The 22,676-nt window shown below is 37.7% G+C and overlaps 1 long non-coding RNA gene across 1 annotated transcript in view; it reads left to right on the top strand.

Moving 5' to 3' along the window:
• The first annotated feature begins 5,430 nt into the window (after positions 1-5,430).
• Positions 5,431-22,676, top strand: part of LOC149018351 (uncharacterized) — a 39,208-nt gene continuing 21,962 nt past the window's right edge. Inside the window, exon 1 of the long non-coding RNA XR_016172937.1 lies at positions 5,431-9,865. This is a non-coding gene — a long non-coding RNA (uncharacterized LOC149018351). The remainder of the gene's footprint in view (positions 9,866-22,676) is intronic.

Consider the following 22,676-nt stretch of genomic DNA (forward strand, 5'->3'; position numbering starts at 1 on the left):
ACGGCGATGTGGCTGGAGGTGGGGGAAGGGGCTGGGGGTGTTGGTACTTACTTGTTTTACTACAAGAGATGGAGAAGCCTTGCAGATTTGTTCTAGGGTGATGTTGGGGGCTCAGGAGAGGGGAATAGAGGCTGTAATGAAGCGTGGTGGAGTTTCCTAGGTGAGCATGAGAGAAAAGGGGAGGGGAGGTGGGGGAAGGGGCTGGGGCTGTTGGGGGCTCAGGAGAGGGGAATAGGGGCTGTAATGAAGCGTGGTGGAGTTTCCTAGGTGAGCATGAGAGAAAAGGGGAGGGAGGGACTGCAATGGGGCTGGAGGTGGCGGAAGGGGCTGTGGGTGTTGGTACTTGTTTTACTACTGGAGAAGGAGAAGGCGTGCAGATTTGTTGAAGAAGGCTACTGTAAATTGAATCAAAACTCTCATATCAGCCGTGGCCCTCCCAAAGAAAACCACGACCTATTTTTCCGCAAACAATATTCAATCTTATTCAATGCAGACTAAGTTTTACAAATATGGACTGGCTTACATCAAAAGAAAGAACTTAAAAAACCAATTAAGCCACGCCACTTTCCATAAGCCTTTGTCCCCTTCTTCCAACTCCTCCATTGACCCTGATATCTTTGAAACCCCTTCGCCGCTCAACTCCCCCCTGTGTGAGCAACCTCTCCCCCTCCCCAGTAGCGAATATGATGCCCCCTCCCCCATTGTTTATCATGTCTGATTTCTTTATTTGGAATGTCAGGGGCTTAAATTCCCTTGAAAAACAAGCAGATGTCAGGAACACTATACAAAATGCTAAGGTTTCTCTTTGTGCCCTTCTTGAAACTCATGTCCAATTGGAAAATGCCCATCGGATTGCTAGGTCTATAGCTCCCTCTTGGTCTTTCATTTCTAACTACTCCCCTTCTTCCAATGGTCGTATTTGGATTCTTTGGGACCCCTCGAGATTCCAAATCTCCACCCTCTTGTCCTCTCCTCAATTCATGCATCTTAGCATCCTAGATAATCTTTCCTCTCCCTTTCTTCTCACTATCGTCTATAGCCATAATCTCTCTGTTGATCGTCTTCCCCTCTGGGATGATATTCGTGCCATCTCTTCCTCCGTCTCGGACCTCCCCTGGGGTATTGGGGGTGACTTCAACATCATTAGATCTTCCCTCGAGAGGGTTGGTGGCTCGTCCCCAAATCCTGTAGCAATGGATGCCTTCAATTCCTGCCTTGATGACTCGAGCTTAGAGGACCTCCGCTGGTCGGGTCACCCTCTCACTTGGCATAATCGGCGATCCGGTTCTACCAGGATTGCCTCCAAGATAGACCTCTTCCTAGGGAATTCTTCTTGGCTCTCTTCCTTTCCCTTCTCCCATGCCTCCTTCTCTAATTCTAGTCTTCCTGATCACTCTCCCTGCTTGGTCCAACTCTCGCCACCTTCCTCCTTTGGTCCTAAGCCGTTCAAATTTTTTGATATATGTGGTCTTCTGACCCTTCTTTTCGGCCTCTAGTTCTTGATGCTTGGGCCAAGCCGGTCCAATGTCACTCCCTCCCTCTTATAGCTTTTACTCGTAAGCTCCGCAATACTAAGGAAGCCCTCCGGTCTTGGAACTCCTCCTCTTTTGGCAATATAAATTCTAGAATCTCCACTTGCCGATCCAATCTCCAGATCACTCAATCCCTTCTCCAAGATGACCCTTTCAACCCCTCCCTTTCTGAGAATGAACATTCTCTCTCCTCGGAGCTTTCTTCCCTTCTCTCATCTGAAGAGAGTTTTCTCCTGTCGAAAGCTAGAATCAAATGGCTTGATCTGGGAGACTCCAACTCAGCCTTCTTCCACCGTTCCCTCAAAGCCCGTAACAACTTCAATTCCATCCCTTCCCTCATTACTTCGAATGGCACCCACATTTCTGACCCCGCCAGCATCAAAGTTGAGATTGTCTCCTTTTTCTCCTCCCTTCTCTCTCCTCCCTCTCCCCCCCTGCTCCCCCCTTCCCCCCAACCTCATCAACAAAGTCATTGATCCTTCCTCTACCTCCCCTCTCTGTGCTATCCCCTCCAAGGAAGAAATCCTTCTTGCTATTCGTTCCCACAAGACGAATAAAGCCCCGGGCCCTGATGGCTTTAGTATGGGTTTCTTCCTTGCTGCTTGGGATTTCATTGAGAATGATCTGGTCCATGCCATCCGTAGCTTCTTCTTTAACCCCTCCCAAATCTTTTCCATCAACCAAACCTTCCTCTGTCTCATTCCTAAAAAGCCAAGAGCTTCTTCACTCTCCGATTTTCGTCCCATCTCCCTCTGTAACCTCATCTATAAATTTATCTCTAAAATCCTTGCTAATAGGCTCAAAAGGTTCCTCCCTTCCCTTGTGAGTCCTAATCAATCTGCCTTCATCTCCGGCCGCAGTATTGCGGATAACATTCTCCTTTGTGCGGAGATTGTTAGGGGCTTTGAGAGATCTTCCCACTCCCCGGTTGCCCTTCTTAAAGTTGATCTCCACAAAGCTTTTGACTCCATTCGATGGGACTTCATTATTGATGTTCTTTATTCCATGGGCTTCCCTCCCAATTTCGTCCGATGGATTGAAGCTTGCATTTCCACCCCTCGCTTCTCCGTCTTGGCCAATGGCTCCCCGGCCGGATTCTTTCCCTCCCGTGTTGGCATCCGCCAAGGTTGCCCCCTCTCTCCCTTCCTCTTCTCTCTCGCTTTAGAGGTCCTCTCCCGCATCCTCCAAACCAATACCGACCATCTCCTCATTTCCCCCATCCCTAAGTGTAGGTCCCTAAACCTCACTCATCTTGCCTTTGCAGATGATCTCATGATTTTCTCTAAAGCGGACCATCTCTCTATATCCTCCATCCTCTCAGCCCTTTCGCTCTTAGATTCCCTTTCTGACCTCAGGGTCAATCTCGGTAAATCCACCATTTTCCTTTCCGGTATCTCTGATCAGCTTCGAGCCTCTCTCCTCCAGCTCTCAGGCTTCTCGCCTGGCTCCTTCCCTGTGGTCTATCTTGGTCTCCCTCTCATCCCGGGAAGGCTCACTCGCCACCACTGTCTTCCTATGCTTGACAACATCCGCAAGAAATTGCAACTTTGGAAAGGAAAACTCTTATCCTTTGCTGGCCGAGTGACCCTCATTCGTTCAGTGCTCCAGTCCACCTATCTCTACTGGTGCGGTATATTCTCCTTCCCCAAAGCCACCATCCATGCAATGGAATCCTTATTCTGTGCCTTCCTTTGGAAAGGGCAGGAAGTCTCTAGATTCATTCGTCCTGTTAGTTGGGCTTCCATCTGTTGCCCTACCTCTGAAGGGGGCCTGGGCATCTGTCGGATTTCTGATGTAAATTTGGCTTGTCTCTTCAAACTTATTTGGAAAATTGCCTCAAAGCATGATTCTATTTGGGAAGCGACCTACCTTCTTCTTCTTCCGATTTTTTTTCAAACCCATCGCCAATCTTTAGTTCTAGGCGTTTTTCGGTACCATCTTGGTCGCCAACCGAAACAGAAAAAAAAGAAAAAAGAAAGAAGAAGACGATCTCCGTCTCGATTCAATGAATAAGAACAGAAAACGAGAGGAAAGAAGAAGAGAAGAAGAAACGAAGAATCAACTTCCGCCGCTTCGCAACAACCTACGGCTCTGCAATTTTTTCTTCGATTCTTCATCCGAAGCCTGCGATTCTGAAGCTTGGTTAGTCATCTGAAACCTTCGATTAGGGTTCTGCTATTAAGGTTCTTCGACTGGGGCTGTTCTCCTTAAGCGTGTGAAAGACCATAACGGATCTGTTATGGTTTGAATTTGATTTTTGAATTCAAGTTTTTGAATTCAATTTTTGAATTTAAGTTTTGAATTCAAGTTTTTGAATTCAATTTTTGAATTTAAGTTTTGAATTCAAGTTTTGAGTTATTTTGGTAAATTTGCTTTACAGGGACTTATATGTAAATTTGTATAAGTTCTGAGATTTATTTGCAAATTCCGTTTTTTCAAGGACATATTTGTCATTACTGAAAAAAAAAAAAAAAAAAAAAAAAAGAAAGAAAAAAAAAGAGGTAGATCTGTTTGGGTTGTTTGGCTATTGCATTCTGCGACATTTCTGTTACTTCGAAAGGGTGAAGACTGAAGAACTGCAGATAATTTTGTTTACATGACAACTATTGATGATACTACTGCTCCCACTGGATCCGAATATTTTTCCACTTTTCATTCTCTTTCGGAAGATTTGACGGCACAAATTACTTGATCTGGTCTCGATCCCTGCCATTGTCTGGAAGAGGACTAGTTGGATACATTACGGGCACTACTATCAAACCCACTCACAGAGTGTTTCTACGAGATAAATGGATATCAAATGACTCTCTTATTATGTCATTCCTTTTGAATTCCATGCATCCAAATATTGCCCGGGGTTACCTATTACTTGATACTGCAGCCCAAATCTGGAAGGCCTTTCATGTAGACTTCCTTATGCAGAATTTGATCTTTGTTACCTTTGAAAGTTTGTCCCTTACCTTCGCAATCTTCTACTCCTTTGAAAGTTTGTCCCTTACCTTCGCAATCTTCCACTTTGGAGATCTAACATTGCTATAGAGCTATCTTTTTGACTGTGCAGAACTTGATCTCTGTTAACCCCGGAGATTTGCCCCTTAACTTGACATCTTCCCTTCGGAGATCTAACCTTGCAAAAGACTTGTCGTTTGACCTTTGCGAACCGGATCTTGGATCTACATTTGGAGATTGTCACTTATCTTGACAAATTTTCCCCTACCTTTGGAGATTGCCCCTTGGCAAACTTTCCCTTTAAAGGATCTAACATTGCTACAAATCAAAACTTTCACTTTGGCTATTTTTCCCTAGCTATTGTTACCCCAAAAATATATTTTCCCTCAAATTTGTGCAGAAATTTAGTCTTCTCAACATTTGAAGATTCTACTTCTTTACTTGGGCGTTCTTCCTTGGAGACATAAAGTTGTAGTAAAGATGAGGACAAATCAAATGGAAGTCTGCTCAGAAGGGGACGTAATCTATAAGTTTGAAGATCAAATTGCTGATGTTTACCTGGACAGATGTTTTATACTTTTTTGGTCAAGTTGGACATGTGTGATATCCATGCCTCAACTTGAGGGGGAGTGTTGGATTCTGTTAGGAGTCTAATAAGAGTTTGTATAGGAATTAAATTAGAGTTTGCATTCATGTAAACTTCTATTCCTTGTAATAGTCTACTTTCCACTTTATTATAAATAAAGGGCTTGAGATCATGGATCAATAAGCCATTCTGCCAAACATTGTATTTCAACAGTTCTACTATTCCTACTGAAGTTACAAGAGATCTTTTTCTTGGGTTCCTTTCTTCTAGCATAGGCTCTTGAAATTACCTCTAGGACCGTTCTTCCTTCTTTTTTTCCTTCTCTCTCCTTTTTTTTTTTTTTTTTGGGTGCATAGACTTTATCAAGACTTTTGGATGTCCCAAGTTCAGAAATTTCTTATGGAGCTCGCCATAGTGCTGTAATTGCAGGTGTTTCATCTAACTATTTGGTGTGGGCAAATTATTCCTAGTACAGATTTTGATATTTTTTGTACACAACCATAAAGCATTGGAAGCATTTTGGATTTACTGTTAAACCTATGTGAATCTAGTTGCTCCCACTCAATACGGAGACAAATCTTCCACTGACATAATAGCACAGGTGTTTCTTCCTCCAGCTGATTGGGTTGATTAAAGCCTTTTCAACTTTTTACATAAATTGTTAACTTCTACTTAGTTTTTGCCTCTGTCCCTAACAAAATCAGTGGGATGGAACAAAGATTTATTATGGACTAATCAGATTTCTTATTAGTTTTTCTCTTTTCCTTTTGGTTTCCTTAGTTCCCAAGTGTGTTTATTTGGCTACAGTTCCGTGGATGAGTTTACTTCTTAAAATGGTTTCGTCAAGTGGTTGGATATACTCTCATCTTGGACATGGTTGTGAACATTTTGCGGTATTTTAGCTAAAGGTTAAATGAGGGTTCCTTCTATAGTATATTTATTTCAATCCTGATTGGCTATGCGATATTTTGCATTGTGATATGTTATTTGTTTGTCTGTATGGGGCCCAATTTTTTAATTTTATGAAGTTTAGTGATTTCATATTTATGTGCAAAGTTTTGGTTGACCGGATTGACTGGTGCATGGTTAGTGAGTCTAACTAAGGCAGTCTTCTTGAGTACATATTAAGTCATCCTTGTTTCTACATTTTTAATTAGACTTAGGTGGGGAATATGATTTGTAATTGGAAAAATGATCTTAAAGCTTGTGTTGATCCAGTGACTCTATTTCCTGTTGGTGTTTGTGTTTGGAATCCTGACTATCCTGCAAGGAAAGGGTAGGAAAGGTAAAGGTGTAATGCCTTAGAGTTCAACAAAGGGTTTTCTTCTAAATTTTGAAAGGATGTTCCCTTTTTTTTGTTTACCTACAAATTAATTATGGTTGTCTTTCTAAAGCTATGTTATTTGGACTTTTACTGTTTGTAGTATTAATTCCACTACTTCTTTAAGAACATATGGAATTGGGAACATTCATTCTTCTAACATGGTCAGTGAAGGTATTCCCACCAAAGTGGATAGGCCTATCCAGATTGATGAACAAACTGCACATCCCGAAGTCAAAAGGGATGGGCAGATTGGAGAGGAAAAGGATACAGTGCTGAATACACTGGAGGGTCAGATGAAGGAGTTGAAAATGAAAAACAGAATCTGATTTTATGTATTCTGGCTTATGACTGAAGAATGAGTCACTTTTACTCTTTCACTTCTACTTTTTGTGTTTCACGACTTTTTGTTTTGTAAATGGTTATGATGTGGAATGTACCTTCAGTTTGATGTTTCTTTACATTTATTCAATATCATTTAAGTTTTTAGTTTTGGTTTCAAAGTTTATAGGTTTTTATAGCCGTTTTAAGTTATTGCATGTGCCTCATGTGATACTTTTCCTGTTTCCTTTTCTATTTTCTCGTCCTTCACAGTTCACACTAATATTTTTTTTCTTCTCTCCCTTTTGGTTGGAATTGTCTCATCATTTGGATCGCACTTAGCTTCTCACTTCTTGAAGAACTGTTTGAATTACATGTCATTTCTATTTGAACAATTAAGTGAATCAGGTTTCAATTTCTATCTGCTGCTATGATTTCTCTGTGGACTTCACTTCTGACGGCTCAATCCTATTGATGTTATAGTTGACAATTATAGGCTGGGTGATGCCCTTGTTAGTCATTGAAGATCTGATGTGTGTGAGACAACATACTTCGTGAGATTTTAAGACCTAATTGTTGAGTTTATGATGCTCACATTGATAGTTTTGATGAGTGTAGTGATCTTATGTTTGGAAATTGATTGATGACCACAAACAGTATTAATTTTAGGTGGAAAGATTTTTGTTTTATATTGTGATATTAATGCTGGTGTAGAACTATCTTTTTGCTTAAACTTAGGGTTATATCTTGGATCCTAGAATACCATTATTGGTTTTGTTGCAAGGATAGGTTTTACTTCACTGGACATGACATTCCCATGCGTCAATCTTCTTCTTGTGTTTAAAAAAAAGGGTCTGCTTGATGTTTTGATGGGAGTATGGGACTATTGCTACATTGTCCGTTGGAAGCATTGATGCTGGTGTTGTGTCAGTTGGGTTGAAATGGTTTTGCAGAATGAGATTGTGGCATAAGACACTGGTTTGATTTCTCTTCCTCCATATTTATCTAGTACTTAATTTTTAGTAATTCTTTTGATCTCTTATTATTGTTTTCTTCCTATTTTATTTCCATTGCTGTTTCTACAGGAATTTATTAGTCTCCCTTACAAGAGAAGCCAGTATATAACAGTAAAAATGAGAAGACCCTATCTTATCTCTTTAGTTCTACTCCCTTCCTTCCCTACTTTGTAAGAGTCTTGTATTTGCTAACATAATATTCATAATTGATTCTTATTATGGGCTTTAAAGTGTTAGGATTTAAAACATACTTTTTGCTCATGGTTGGTATGTGAGTTCTTACATAATTTCAGTTCTTTTTCTCATGGCATTATATCATCTCTTTGTTGGATAGGAGGACTAATTGTTTGATCTATGATACAGAGTGTTTATACAATTATGAGCAAAGAAACAATGCATGTTAGACGATTGAGTGCATGGTACAGAGACTTGTTGAGGTCTTGAAGACATTAAACTTATATTTTTTCCCCCAATATTTAATGGATTTTGTAGTTGAACACTTGAACTACAATTTGTTAGTGATATAGAGTGTGTATATTGAACTTGTTTCTTATTCCTCTTCATGATGGCTGCTTATCCTTGGACATGATTTTGAGTGGATATATGTTGCACTGAATGAGTTAATGATTTATACGATGGTTCTTCTTACCTACTTACGGTTATGTTTTGCTGGAGCCCTTATTCATTACATTCCTTTTTCTGATGTTAGATCTAACGGTTTGATATGTGGTTTTCAGTCAATATTCCGATGAGCATCAGAATACGATGATATTGGCCAGGTAAGACAGGTTATTGTTGTGAAATATCTGAGTAGGTTTACCTCAGTTTGTAAAGTCTTTATCAGCTTTGAGTCAGGTTTGGGATCATGGAACACATATACAATGATGTCATGCTTTAAAGTTGTCACAGAAATTGAAGAATTGTGGTTTGCTTGAAATTTTGTTGGTGTACTTGTTTGGATCATTGTTACATTCATCTGTTGTATCATTTTCCTTTTTGTTCCATTAGGAATTTGGATGGGTTTTGATGTAATTGATGTTTGAATGCTACAAAGGATGACTTTTCTTCTGCTACTGCTTCACCCCAATTAACCAAGAAAATCCCTTTAGTAATTGGCCCACCACCCTAGACTTTTTTTTCTCATATTTGACATGTTCTTGCTGCCTAATGATTGGATTGTTGCATGAGCTACTGGTCTGTTTTTTTTTCTCTTCCTCATTTATTCATTTAAATCAAAATAATTACACCTCCATTTTCGCATGTATTGGTTTCGAATATTTCTTATGTTATTGTATTATGATGTCTGCCTTAGTGATATCTTGCAACCCCCACCCCCTTCCTATTCCTGTTCAAAAATAGAAAGAAAAAGCTGGGCTTATATATGAGAAAGAATGAGTTTGATTTCCTTTGTTTCCTTGTTTTTCCTTCCTTCCTATCGTCATTTATAGACACCTTTCTCAGCCTAAAACAATGAAGCATGTTAGTGATTTCATACTTTGTTAACTCTAATTCATCTCTAGTAAATGTCCTAGTCATTTAGGAATTTATTCACATGAATCACATGAGAGCAATAGTCGCAGTTTTTGGCATGCTGCTAAGACTGAGTGATTTTCTGCTACTAATAATAGTACTAACCATGTGGCTGTTTTGAATAATGCAAACTTATGCACGCATGATAGGTGACCTTACTCCATGTTTTCAACCTCAAATGATTTCTTCAGATTAAGTTTATCAGATAAATGGGGTAAGCATGCCATAACCATCCTGCTGGTTGGAATTCCCAATGTTGGTAAGTCTGGCTCTTGGCAACTCTCCTTCAAATTGTGCAGAAACAAGGCTGTAGGTAAAAGCCCTTTTATTTTAAGCCTGTTTAAGATAGGCAACGTTGAAAGCCAAACCCTCTATTCTATATGGGGCAAGGTAAAAAGCTACCCAGCTTACTATTAGTTTAACTTTTCTTTTAGCCATGCAAATTTTTGAATTTGGGAATGTCTTCTTTTGTGGATTGTTTTTCTTTGGCTGTGTTATTTCATTGGTTTATCACCATTATGGGGAAAAATTAATTTCAAGAGAACGAAGGCTAAGCATGCATAGTGATGAGTCCAGAGTTGGGGAGACTAAAGACGTCAGGAGTTCAAAGGTGAAAAACTTTCTTCTTCAGCTTCCACTGTAAATTATTTTCTTGAACACATAGCAAAAGATGTTTAATGTCTACAACATACAAAAGAAATTCCTGATACTTATTTCTGAGAAAACTTACTCACACAAGGATGAAGGGGAAACAGAAAGATGTCATGTAAACAAATTTTGGTTTAGGGACAACTGGAAAATCTGTAACCAATTTCCATGGATGACCTAGTCTGGAGATCCAGACAAAGTAGCGCTAACTCGTAACCTGGCTTTGGTTCAGCAAGGATTGCCAGGAAATTTACTATTCTATATGGTATTCCCCCCCCCCTACATATATAATTTTTGTTTTATTGGTTCTTAAATTATTTAAAGCATTAATTCTGAGTAAGATTAAAAAATTTTGCTTCAGAGTGTATAGACCATCTCTTCTTCACCTACGCCTTCTCCATATCCCTTTGGAGAAAAGCTCTTGCCTTTGTTTGGCCCCACTCCAAACACTCTTATAGGTTTGCTCGAGGCTGGTTTTGGATCCTGTGATCCTTCCCTAGACCCTTTATTTGTGATTTTGTTGGTAAGTTGGTTTTTGGAGCTTCTGTTCATCATTCTACTGGAAGTGAAATCATAGGAGTTGGTCGTTCACTTCTAGGTCTTTGGATTTGATTTAGAAAGCTCTAGTTGTCCCTATCCCCCTGTTGTGGACATCCCAAGTAAAGGCTTATTTTTTGTTACCTAGGGCCTCACTTCCTCTTTTAGTGGCTATAAGCCCCCCCCCCCCACCTTTTTTCTCCTCTCTTTCCCTTATGGGGATTTGGTATTGATAGTTCATTCATCCAAAGAATAAATTATTTGAATGAGAGTGCATTTCTACCTCTTCTAGGACTTAATATTGTTGGATCTCTATTGCAAATATAATAATTATCTAAATGTAACGTGTTTTGGTTGGTGTTTCATTTTTTTTTGGATGAATAAAAATTAAATTACTTAGAGCCAAGAATACATACAAGGGGAAACGGGGGAAGGGGGGACCCCAGTCAAGTAGGGGACAAAAAAGAAGCTGAGAGGTTCCAAGAACTAACAATCAACCTATTTCTTGGAGAGTCAACAACAAGGGGGTGGGGGAGAGACCTAAGTCTCAAAGAAACATCAAAATAGATGGCATTCCAAATCGTATCTCTGGATCTAGATTTGGAAGTCCATTTTCTCAGATTACGCTCCCACCAAAGATGGTGAATAGTGGCGGCAAAGACAAGCTTACCTACAAGGTCACAGATATTGGTACCGGAAAAGCTTCGCAGGATCCAATTCCAATCTCGAGCAAAGCCCAGAGAACGTCGCGATCTGGTTCAGATGGATGCAAGGGCTAGGGACCAAACTGAGCGGGAAAGTGGGCAATAGAAAAAAAGGTGGTCAATATCCTCTGAACTATTCCAACAAATGGTGCAGATGGGGTTAGCAGGTATGTGGTGGCTAATGAAAAATGCTTGGGTTGGGAAGGCAAGGTTAAGGGTTCTCCAAAGAGTGAGGGCATGGCGAGGGATATGGTATTCAAACCAAACAATGGGGGTCCAAGGTAAGGGGGGATAGAGGGTTCTCAGGAGGTTCTAGGCAGAGGCAGTAGAAAAGGTGGTGTAGCGGGGGTGGAGCCAAGTAACGCTGTCATTTGGTGTTTCATTTGAATTGACTACACTATGAAAACATGCTTGGTTAAATAATTGTATTCCTGTTCTTGTTGAAAATGAGACTGTCTCCACTACATCAATGATGGCTACCAAGTGTCTCCATGACCATCCAAATGCAGTTAAATAACTCAGGGTAACTTTATTTCTCCTTCACTCATGATCCAGATATGCGACAGTTTTCCCACTACTAATGTTTGCTCCCTCAATCATCTTAAATATGATATTTTTTTTTAACACTGAAGGACTAAAATGTGGCTGCGATAAAAGAGAAAGGACTAGAGATCCAATCACATTGAGTGATCATAAATCGATGGTTTTCATTTGTGTGGTAATCAATTCGACTCTACTATAGTTCTTTGTAAATAGAATCAATTGATTAAAATTCATCAGCCTGTTTTGAAACTGCAAGATTAGCTACTGTACTTAATGTTGTGCTGAGAAAAACAAGTCAAGAAAAGGAAACTGGAGTTTAAATTGAACTAAAGATTACTTTATTTTGATTTTTGAAATAATATCATATCATGTTATTGGCATATATGGTGCTTTATCTCTTTGGTGAAATATTTCTCTATTGGATTGTAATCATGGAGCTTGCCATTTAGGTATTCACTTGTACTTACTTTTTGTTATTGATGCACCAATAGATGCTGCAGACTTTTGGTTGGGTAGGCTGGAGAGGTTATTTGCAAATTGTTCACAGTGAGTCAAATGCCTTCTCTAAATAGTTTATGATATGTGGGTAATATCACCCATCTTAAAGAAAGCTAGTTTATCATCTGATTCTGGGTTTGGTTAGTCTTATAGTGACTTCCTGTAGTGCTGTATTCTCTGCTGAGATGGTTAATCCTAGTATAACTTCAGGGCTTCATAGTGATAGAAAATGATAAACAAGGAAGCTATCATTATGGAGTTTAAATTTTGTTAATTAGGTTTGTGTGTTGGGATATATGCCGGAGGAAATAAATCATTGTAAACGAACCTGACAAGATGGCAGCCTTCCGGTGGAGCCTTGAGACTGAGGTGGGCTGAGGTGGGCTGAGGGAGGATCCATTTGTCCTATTACTGATCTAACCAGAGATCTGTGTAAGTTGCCAAATGCAACTCACTTGACACATGCTGCATGTTATTATTGTGTTTGGCTTTAGGATAAATAACTTAGAGGGTCAAAATTACATTTTTGGGATTTTAGTTCGTCTTCTTTAACTTATGCTCCATCCTTATTTAGTTTCTTTTCTATTCTATTTCAATATGAATATGCTTTAGATATACAAGAGGTGGCATAACTCACAAACCTTAATATGAATATGCATTAGATTTACAAAAGGCAACATACTTCATTGTACTTTGTACTAGGGGCAGAGCCAGGATTAAACATTGGGGGGGCTGAATAATAAGTCCGAATCACCTCCCCATCAGGTGAGCATTAATCCACTGTACATATTGTGTGGGCTCATGTGGGACCCACTGTTGGATTATTTTATCATATTTTAGTTCAATAACTTCAATAATTCTTTTTTTTTAATAGAACAATTACTTCAATAATTAGTTCAATACAACTATACAAATATACAATGTTAGAAAATTAATTAATTCAATTAGGTCATTGTTTTCTAAAACGAATAACAGAAAAATAGAGAGAGAGAGAGAGAGAGAGAGAGAGAGAGAGAGAGAGAGAGAAATATAAATTGAGAAAGAAAGAGAGAATACCTATTACTTAATAATTACTTCAATAATTACTTCAATATAATGTTAGAAAAAACAATTAGTTCAGTTATCAAATTGAAAAAGAAAAAATCAATTGGTGAGCCTTTGAGATTTTCTAAGGTTTTCTTTAAAAAAAACACTAGAAAAATTGAGAGAGAGAGAGAGTAAATACTTGATAATCTTAGAGATTATTTAGGAACCAATGTGTGCTAGCTTGTCCAAATTTTCCCTGACTACCTAAGCCGTTTGTGAGAGATGCGAGGAAAGAAGAGAGAAAAAATAGGGAATAAAAAAGGAGACTCAGGAGAGAATATATAAGAATAGAAATATGAGAGAATAAATTGGGAGAAATTTATGGATAGTGAGTTAGTTTCTAATTAAGTTTTAACTTTTTTGTTCCTTAAAAGTAGGGGTTAATGGTAACCGTTAGATAATGATTAAGAATGACATCTATACCTGTCATCTTTATCTTAAAGTTGGGAGGGGGGCAAATAGTGGTATTTCACATGAGGAGTGAGAAAAATGAGGAAAAAAATAAGGAAGTAATCAAATTTTTTAAAAAATGGGATCCATCCCCCGGCACCTATGTGGGCTCCACCACTGCTTTGTACATAGCATCCCACTTTAGTGAAACTTGAGATGAAATGCACTATAAATTACTTGTGCAATTGTCAGTCTCCAAGTACTGCAAAAATCTTTTGAGATGCCAAACAACAAATCTGTAAGTTTTTTTTTTCTTTGGAAATGTTAGGAAAGTATAATTTCTTTTATTCAACCCTTTTTAATTGACCTTCTCAACTATTTCATTAAATGTTTCTATTTTTTCTTATTCTATAGGTTTTTCTTTCTTACAATGTTTTGCTCTACCATGTTGTGTTAAATAGGCGGCCTCATGGATTCATCTGTTTAACATCCTAACATCTTAACCAAACTTTTTCATTATTAGATTGATTACTTATCATATGAACTGACTCTCATCCTGTTCTGTTCAATTTGTGAACTCTTCTTTATTAGTTGGAGACAAATTTAGTCCTTGGAAAATAATAAGCCTTTTATTTTGGAGGCATCTATTTGATTATGTAAGAGACTAGGTCGAGTTGAATTTGCTTTCTAATTCTAATGATATAAATTGATTGAATGGAATACTCAAAGTTTTTGTGAGTTGCATGGTGCATGGTCTTCCTCTGCTTTGTCTTCTTTTCCTTTGTTCTTTGTTTCTAGCTTATTCTTCTTTGTTCACTTCCTATCATTTCTTTTCTTTGTCTCTCATCCTCCTTCTTTAATTACTGTTTGTTGCTATAAGAGTCCCTACTTCGAGTTTGATCTTTCTCATCCTTTCCTGTGTTCCTTTTCCATTGTGTATCATTCCCATCTTACATTTAAACCTAATTAACAATTTTTAGTTACTGTTCCAGCGGTCTCCTTCTTCAACTCGATCTTTCTCATCTCTCTCTCTCTCAATATTTTGTGTGTGAACCGTGGAGCATTAGAGTCTGCATGATAACAATTATGTTTCTCTGTTTTTAAGAACAAGTTCTTAAAAAGGGGTTTATATCTGTTTTGTTTAATACCACTTCTTTGTTCCTGGTGATGAATTAGGACAAAAAAGTAATCTGAAAATATGATATAAGAAACTCCAATTTGGAATGTCACTGCTGGAGAAATAATGGGGGTGGGAGGAGTTGAGTCTATCTCCATCACTCTTATCTCCCCAAGACACTAATACCCCCACCTCCATCCTTGGTATCAACATGATCCCCGGCAGCAGCCACCCCCGTTGCGAACTTCTTCAACAATTTCCACCACATCCACCTGTCCCCACTGCCCATTCCACACCAGCACCACTGCTATCACTACTACCTTCATCAAATTTTTGGATATGCAATGACATTTTGAAAAACTTCTTGAAGGAAATTAAAATTTCCACACTAAAGAAATGGTTATGTTTCTTTTCTGGTCCAAACATCTCTTTATTTTTTATTTTTTTTCAAGAAACTTGGCCAAATAGTAGAAATAGAAAATGCTAATTCTGGATGGAAACATACACAAATAACAGTGTTATAGTGCATGCCCTTATCTCTCATGAAATTTACTCTCTTCAGAAGTATGTTGCTATACCAGTTATTAGATCGGTCTGGTTCATTCTTCATTAGGTCTTACAATGTAATAGTTGCCATATTTGAGACAACTGGTAGGATAGTTTGACTCTATCAAGAAAGCTCTCTCAAATTGGAATAAGTTCTGCATCCTTTTTTGAAAGGAGAAAAAAAAGATTGAAGAAGGAACATGCTCATGAATTGCAATTAAATCATTCATGTACTTGACTTGTTTTCCTGAAATTATAAAACAGCGACTGATCATGTTCTTTGAGCTTGTTGAACCATAAGTTATCCAAACCTGGGTTTGAACCCAATATTGCAATAATTGTAAGGCTAACAGGGTTTGAATAATGTGTAGCCCAAAATTTCTCATTCAGTTAACACAATCTGGGTTGTATTGAAGAGAGGGTTGTACAATTGTAACAGCACCCAACTAGGGCCTTGATTTCTGGATAATCAATAAAGCAGCTGTAGTCTATGGAATTGACTTCTACAGCATGTCATCAGAGTCTATGAACTGCATACACCAAGAATTCTGTCGTTAAGATAATTGAGCCATCAAGTAATGATTTATCCAAGTGTAGGATAAAGCCCATCTGGCTGGTTTTCAGCTCCAATTCCTTGAGTCACATAACTGTTAAAATCAGTTAACAGATAAATACATTTTCAGTGATTTCGTAATTGCATAGGGGATCGATTTTTACTATTTAAGCTTTACATCTGAATGGTAAATAACACTGCAATGATTTCTGGATATGCCAATCTCCACAAAGTAGCATCATTAAGTACCATAGAAGTTTATCTTGTATGTGAAATTGTGGATAAGGGTTTTTGAATTGAACCCCCTGTGTTATGAAATTGCCATTAAGTCCTAATAGAAGGCTAGACACATGGATAAAAGAACAAACTAGGAAGAAAAAATCTTGAAAAGTCTTCATTTGTCTACAACAAGAACAAGCCTTGTCGCAACTAAATGGGGATGGCTACATGGATCCTTGCCTTCCAATCAGGTCTATTTGAGGCCGTACTAGATACAACGCCTAAGCTACACATTGTTTCTCACTACTCCTCTTATGGTTATCTAAACTCTTAGGTTGCCCCTAATTCTTCTACTTCTTTCAATCTAGATTGAATCACTTCTTTGTATAGGGGCACTTAGGGGCCTTTGTTGAATGTGGTTGCATTTGTTTGTGGTCCTGAAATTCTTGGAAAAGTTGTTCTTCGATTGGTCTACAGATGTGAATCAAATGCTCATCTTCAAGAAAGGAAGCATGTTGGAGAGAAGAAACAAATGATAACTTGACATGGAAATAAATGGTATGGAGTAACATTTCCTCAATTTGTATAAATTGTTGCCTATTTTTAGAGTTGTAAAGAGTGTGCATGGAGTGGATAACGTGCAGAAAAAATGGCCTCAGAAGAAAGCACTCTCATAATGTATAGCATTGAATTCCATAAAGGAAAGACAAAAAAGTGCTCGGTGCTCTTAGAACTGCATGAACCAGAGTTGTGATGTACCGCAAAATTGTCTCCCCATAAGGTCGGTGTATGGTGTGTTTCAGGTTTCCTAAAAGTAAACCTTTCTTTGTTTAGTATGGACATTATATCCAAATTACTTTAAAATTTGTTTAATCCAGGATTATTTTACAAGTTCTTTCTTTCTTTCTTGACAGAACTTTATATCTTGATCTTTCAGATGATTGAACTTCCATAAATCAGTGGCTGATGTGGCAAAAGTTTCTTGTTACTAGCATTAGTCTCTATTATTTGCAACATGCGATGCTACTACAACCGCTCTGTTTATGTTTGTTCCTTGACTACCTTTAGCAAAAACTTGTAGGACCTGTAGAAACTTATGGAGAAAAAGCCCAGAAAAATGTATTTCCCCCTGTTGGTGAAGATGTATTTTGCTTTTTAATTGTGTCTTTTTGTCCAATTTGGGCATGGAAGTACAGATGATGAGTTGAGTCCAGCCTGTGTCAGCTCTCTCAGGTATCGATACAAGGAGTTGCTGCAGGACTTTGGCATACAGTTTAGATTGCTGCTTAAGGAGATGTGTGTGCATTTGGCAGAATCAATTTGGGCAGCTGGGTACTGGTGTTGATCAAGCTGAGGTAAATTCTTAGACATGCAGAAATATCAATTTTTTTTGCATTCATATCAACCCAAGAGAAAGTAAAAGGACTCTTTTTTGCTAGCTAAAAGAATATGCTACCTTAGGCATGGAAAAAGTAAAAAGTAAGGCTGTGGTGATTGGTTGTGTTTTGCTCATGAGAGATAAGCATCTATAGGCAGAACTAAATAGTTTTTCCTATAGTGTGTGAAATTTGATATATCAATCATATTTTTGCAAAGTATTGACACCAAGCTAAAAGAGTACATGGACTTGCAGTTACATAGGCATATCTATTACCTGACTTACTAGGAGACATGCATTCATTTTCTGGGAAAAAGGAATTTTAAATTTCCTCCTCCCAATGTTACAATTTGTTAGAGTTTAATGAGTGGCTAAATATTTACATCCATTCATTTTTCTGTGTCACTCTTCATTGATATTTGAACTCTCAATTTGGTTTATAAATGTTGACATTCTGCCCATTTGCCCTTGGTGTGCATCATCTAATGGATTGTATTTTCCATATTCCCATATGGCTTCCTTTCAAGGATATATTTCCTTCATTATTTAGTTATGGCTTAGGGGCACCTTAAAATATAAGGTTGGTCTCACTTCTACTTCATCACCTACGGTACTCCTTATATCTATAGTACTGATTTTCTTGCTTGATGCGTCCTGTGGGTATTTGAACTCTCAAGTTGGCTTACAAATGTAGTACTGATTTTCTTGCTAGCTGCCAAAACAATAAATTTAATTGAAATCCTGGTATATTGGACTTTCTATTTAATGCCTCTCTCTGAGAAATCTTCAAATACAAAGACTGTTAGTTTAGCATGTGACTGTTCAAGTTAGAAATCTGACTGTCTCACTTTCTTGTTACCAAGCCATAGGCTGGCTTTTCTAGTATTCCTATTGAGGTTGCAAGAGATCTTTTTCATGGGTTCCCTTTCTTCTAGTAGAGGCTCTTGAAATTAGCTCTAAACTTTTTTCCTTCTTTGCATAGACTCTGCCAAGACGATTGGATACCCCAAAAGTTTAGAAAATAAGTAAGCAAAACCTGCTTCTTATGGAGCTTGCCGTGGTGTGCTGTAAGTGCAGGTATGCCATCTAACTATTTCCCTCATGACTTTTATTTGGCATGTCAAAATATTGGAAATTATTTTTGGGTACAACATTGTTAGGTAGAGTTCAATATTCACTTTACACAAGTGTAAAGCATTAGAAGTACTTTGGATTTATTGTTAATCTATGTGAATCCAGTTTCGCCATTGCACCCAATATGGAGCTAAATCTTCCACTGAGTCATAGTTGCACAGGTGTTTCTAGCTCCAGCTGATTGGATTGATTAAAATCTTTTCAACTTCTTTCTATGAATTGTTTATTTCTACTTAGTTTTTGCCTCTTTCCCTAACAAAATCAGTTGGATGGACTAATCTGATTTCTTATCAGTTGATGGACTCGGCCTTGGTTTCTTGTCCCAAGTCATAGTTGCACAGGGTTTCTAGCTCCAGCTGATTGGATTGATTAAATCTTTTCAACTTCTTTCTATGAATTGTTTATTTCTACTTAGTTTTTGCCTCTTTCCCTAACAAAATCAGTTGGATGGACTAATCTGATTTCTTATCAGTATTACTCTCTGCCTTTTGGTTTCTTAGTTCCCAAGTGTGCTTATTTGGCTAAGATAGTTAATTGGACGAGCTTAATTCTTTAAAGTGGTTTTATCAAGTGGTTGGATATGGTCTCTTTTCAATGTTGGTTGCATTTTGAACATGGTTATGAACATTTTGCGGTATTTTTGCTAAGTTTAAATGAGGGTTCTTTCTATTGTGCTGTAAACTTGAAGCATATGTGATTCTTCAATCTTGTTTATTTCAATCTTGATTGGCTATGCAATTTTTTTCATTGCAACATGTTATTTGTTTGTTTGTGTGGGGCTTAATTTTTTGATTTTATGAAGCACAATGATTTCATACTGATGTTCAAAGTTTTGGTTGACGAGATTAATTGGTGGATGGTTAATGAATCTAGTTGAGGTAGTCTTCTTGAGGACATAGAAAGTCATCCTTGTTTCGACATTTTAATTAGAATTAGGCGGGCAATGATGATTTGTAATTGAAATAATGATCTTAAAATTTATGTTGAATTGGTGACTCTGTTTCCTCTTGATGTTTGTTTTGAATCCCGACTATCATACAAGGATATGTAGAGGTGTAATCCTTTAGAGTTCTACAAAGTGTTTTCTTCTCAATTTTGAATGGAACCTTTTTTCCTTGTTTGGCTACAAACTAATTGTGGTCGTCTTTCTAGATCTATATTGTTTGGACTTTTTCTGTTTCCTCTGTTAATCCACTGCTTCTTCAAAAACATATGGAATTGGAAATATTATTATTGTCTTCTGGCTCATGATTGAAAAACTAATTACATTTTCTTTGTCACTTCTACTATTCCTATTTTACAAGTTTTTGTTTTGTAGACTTAAATGGTTGTGATGTGGAATGTAGCTTCAGTTTGATGTTTGTTTACATTTATTCAATTTCATTTGAGTTTTTCTAGTTTTAGTTTCTGTTTCAAAGTTTATTGGTTTTTATAGCCGTCTTAAGTTATTGAATGCGCCTCATGGGTATATGTGATATTTTTCATGTTTCCTCTTATTTGTTCTCATCCTACACACATAAGTTTTTTTTTCTTCTCCCTACCTTTTGGGTGGAGTTGTCTCCTAATTTGGATCACATGTAGCTTCTCACTTCTTTGAAGAATTGCTTGTACTAGGCCAAATTGTAACAAGAGAAAAATCACCATGGCATTTCATTTTATATAGAATTATGAAGCATACCAGTTTTTATTCATGTGATGTGATGCTTGAGTTATATGTCATTTCTATTTCAATAGTTAGGTGAATTGGGTTTCAATTTCTCTGTGCCTTTATGATCTCTCTGTGGACTTCACTTTTGACAGGTCAATGCTATTGGTGTTATATTTGAAATCATATGCTGGGTGGTCCTCTTATTAGTCATTGAAGGTCTGATGTGTGTGAGACATCATTACTTCATGAGATTTTGAGACTTAATTGTTGAGTATATGATGCTCAGATTGATCATTTGGATGAGTGTAGAGATCCTGTGTTGGCTATTGGTTGATGAATTCAAACAATATTAATGTTTAAGTCAAACAATTTTTTTTTTATCTTGTGATAGTGATGCTGGTGTCAAAATATATTTTTGTTTAAACTTTAGGTTATGTCTAAGATCTTGGAATACCATTATTTGTTCGCTACAAAAATAGGTTTCACTTCACCAGACAACAATTACTATGTGTCAATCTTCTTCTGAAGTTTTGAAAAAGGGGTGTCCTTGATGTTTTGATGCGATTATTGCTATATTGGTCATTTGAAGCATTGATGTTTCATGTTGGTATCCAGTCGGTTGTTCAAGTTGCTCGAGATAGCAGCTATAGTCTGGTTGACTTACATGGTGATCCTACTAACCTAGTTCTTGGCACTATCTAAAGCTAGAAACTGTAGTTTGGCAGACAGAACAAGGTAAGATCAGTTGCTTGATAATAATTATTTTCAATGGCAGTGGCAAAAGCATAGGATGGAATACATGGTGAATGCTGATTTGGTATGGTTTCTACATCAATGTCAATTCAATTTCTATTTCTGAAAATTGTTTGGTTTGATTTTTGCAGCTTATTGCAGTGAAATAGAGTTTCTAAAATAGCTGAGGATTGGTGTAATGGAGCCCTTTATTTTTTTCTTTGCCTGTTTCTTGCTACTAGAATTTCATTGCTGGTGGTTGATATTCCCAGAATGAAATCAATCCCCCAACCCCCCATCCCCCGGCAAAAAGAAATTGAGAAATAGATAGGAGAAAAGAAGTAGTTTATGTTTTTTTAAAGGTACTAGTATATGTTAAAAAGGAAACACAGATGGTCAGAAATGATCCGGTCCAATCATCAAGACCAGTTCAACGATCCAAAGTGGGTATTAGATGATTGTGCACCCTTATATATTCTGAAAGGATGAGTCAAAGGTGTGGGCAGTTGCCTAGGCTGCATGGTTGATGTATTATAGTGGTTTGACATCCCATTTCAATGCCCTTGAATTCTCTTCATTTATTAGAGTGCAAGATATTAAATGTGAAGAAACATGATTAAGTGCAAGATATTAGAGTCTTGTTTGTGAATTCGTTTTATATTTGTGATCAGAAGTGATATTTTTATGGAATATATCAACTGTACTGATGGTATTGGTACATATTGAGCAGTCTTGGTATTAACGCATCCACGCTCCTATCTATAAATGGTATCCTTCTTATCATTAACTATTGTATTATATTGGCTGATACAAATTTGATGGTTTGTTTTGTAGAAGAAGAAGAAAAATAAGACGATGAAGATTAAGAGGCATTTCCTATCATATTGGTTTGTGTGATGTAGGCTTATAAATAGGTTACCTATTTAAGATGCGTAATTCCAAATTTAACAATGAGTATTTTCGATGTAAGCTAGGTACCAACACAAACTTCATCTTAAGATGAATAAATAAAACTGTTTCTTTGATGGTTTGTCACTCAGAAGCAATAAGCCTAACAAGATCTGTTGTATGACCAAAACTCGTAATTTAGATGCATTAAACTATTTTCTTGTTGATTGAGTACTGTCAAACACTTCTTTGGATGTACACCATTGAGGCCACTGAGATATTAGATAGAAAGGACAAGCAACTTCAGAATTGAACCATACCATTGGTGAAGATTCGATGGAAGAACCACACGGTTATGGAACCCTTTTACCCATGGTTTCAGGACCGCGAACCCAGAACTCGAGTAGGCAACAACTGTGGGCCTTTTAAGTCGAGCCCGAAGGTTCGAAAATGGACTCCATGGTAGTGGATGACCCTCTTGATGACTCGGCCACTCTCTTAGAGTTTAAGAGGAGAGAGAAAGTCAATCATAAATGCATTAAGAGGAGGTTTTGGCACATCCAAAAACTGATGAAGGGAGACCCAAATGCCAAGGTAAATATACCCAAGCATTGGCCCTATAAAGACCTTTCAAACAAGCTGAAGATCAATATTTGGACCCTGGATGAGGGGCAACCAAGGGCCATCTAGGGTCCACCACCCCTTGCTCAGTCTGGGGTGAATTCAGAAAAACATGTTTTGAACCCCTATTTTATGCTTCCACTCATCATAAACGTATTTCTTATTGCTAGAGTGGGATG

This window comes from Hakea prostrata, chromosome 4, assembly GCF_041222555.1.
Source record: "Hakea prostrata isolate BN-2017 chromosome 4, UWA_Hpros_2, whole genome shotgun sequence".
Classification (NCBI taxonomy): domain Eukaryota; kingdom Viridiplantae; phylum Streptophyta; class Magnoliopsida; order Proteales; family Proteaceae; genus Hakea; species Hakea prostrata.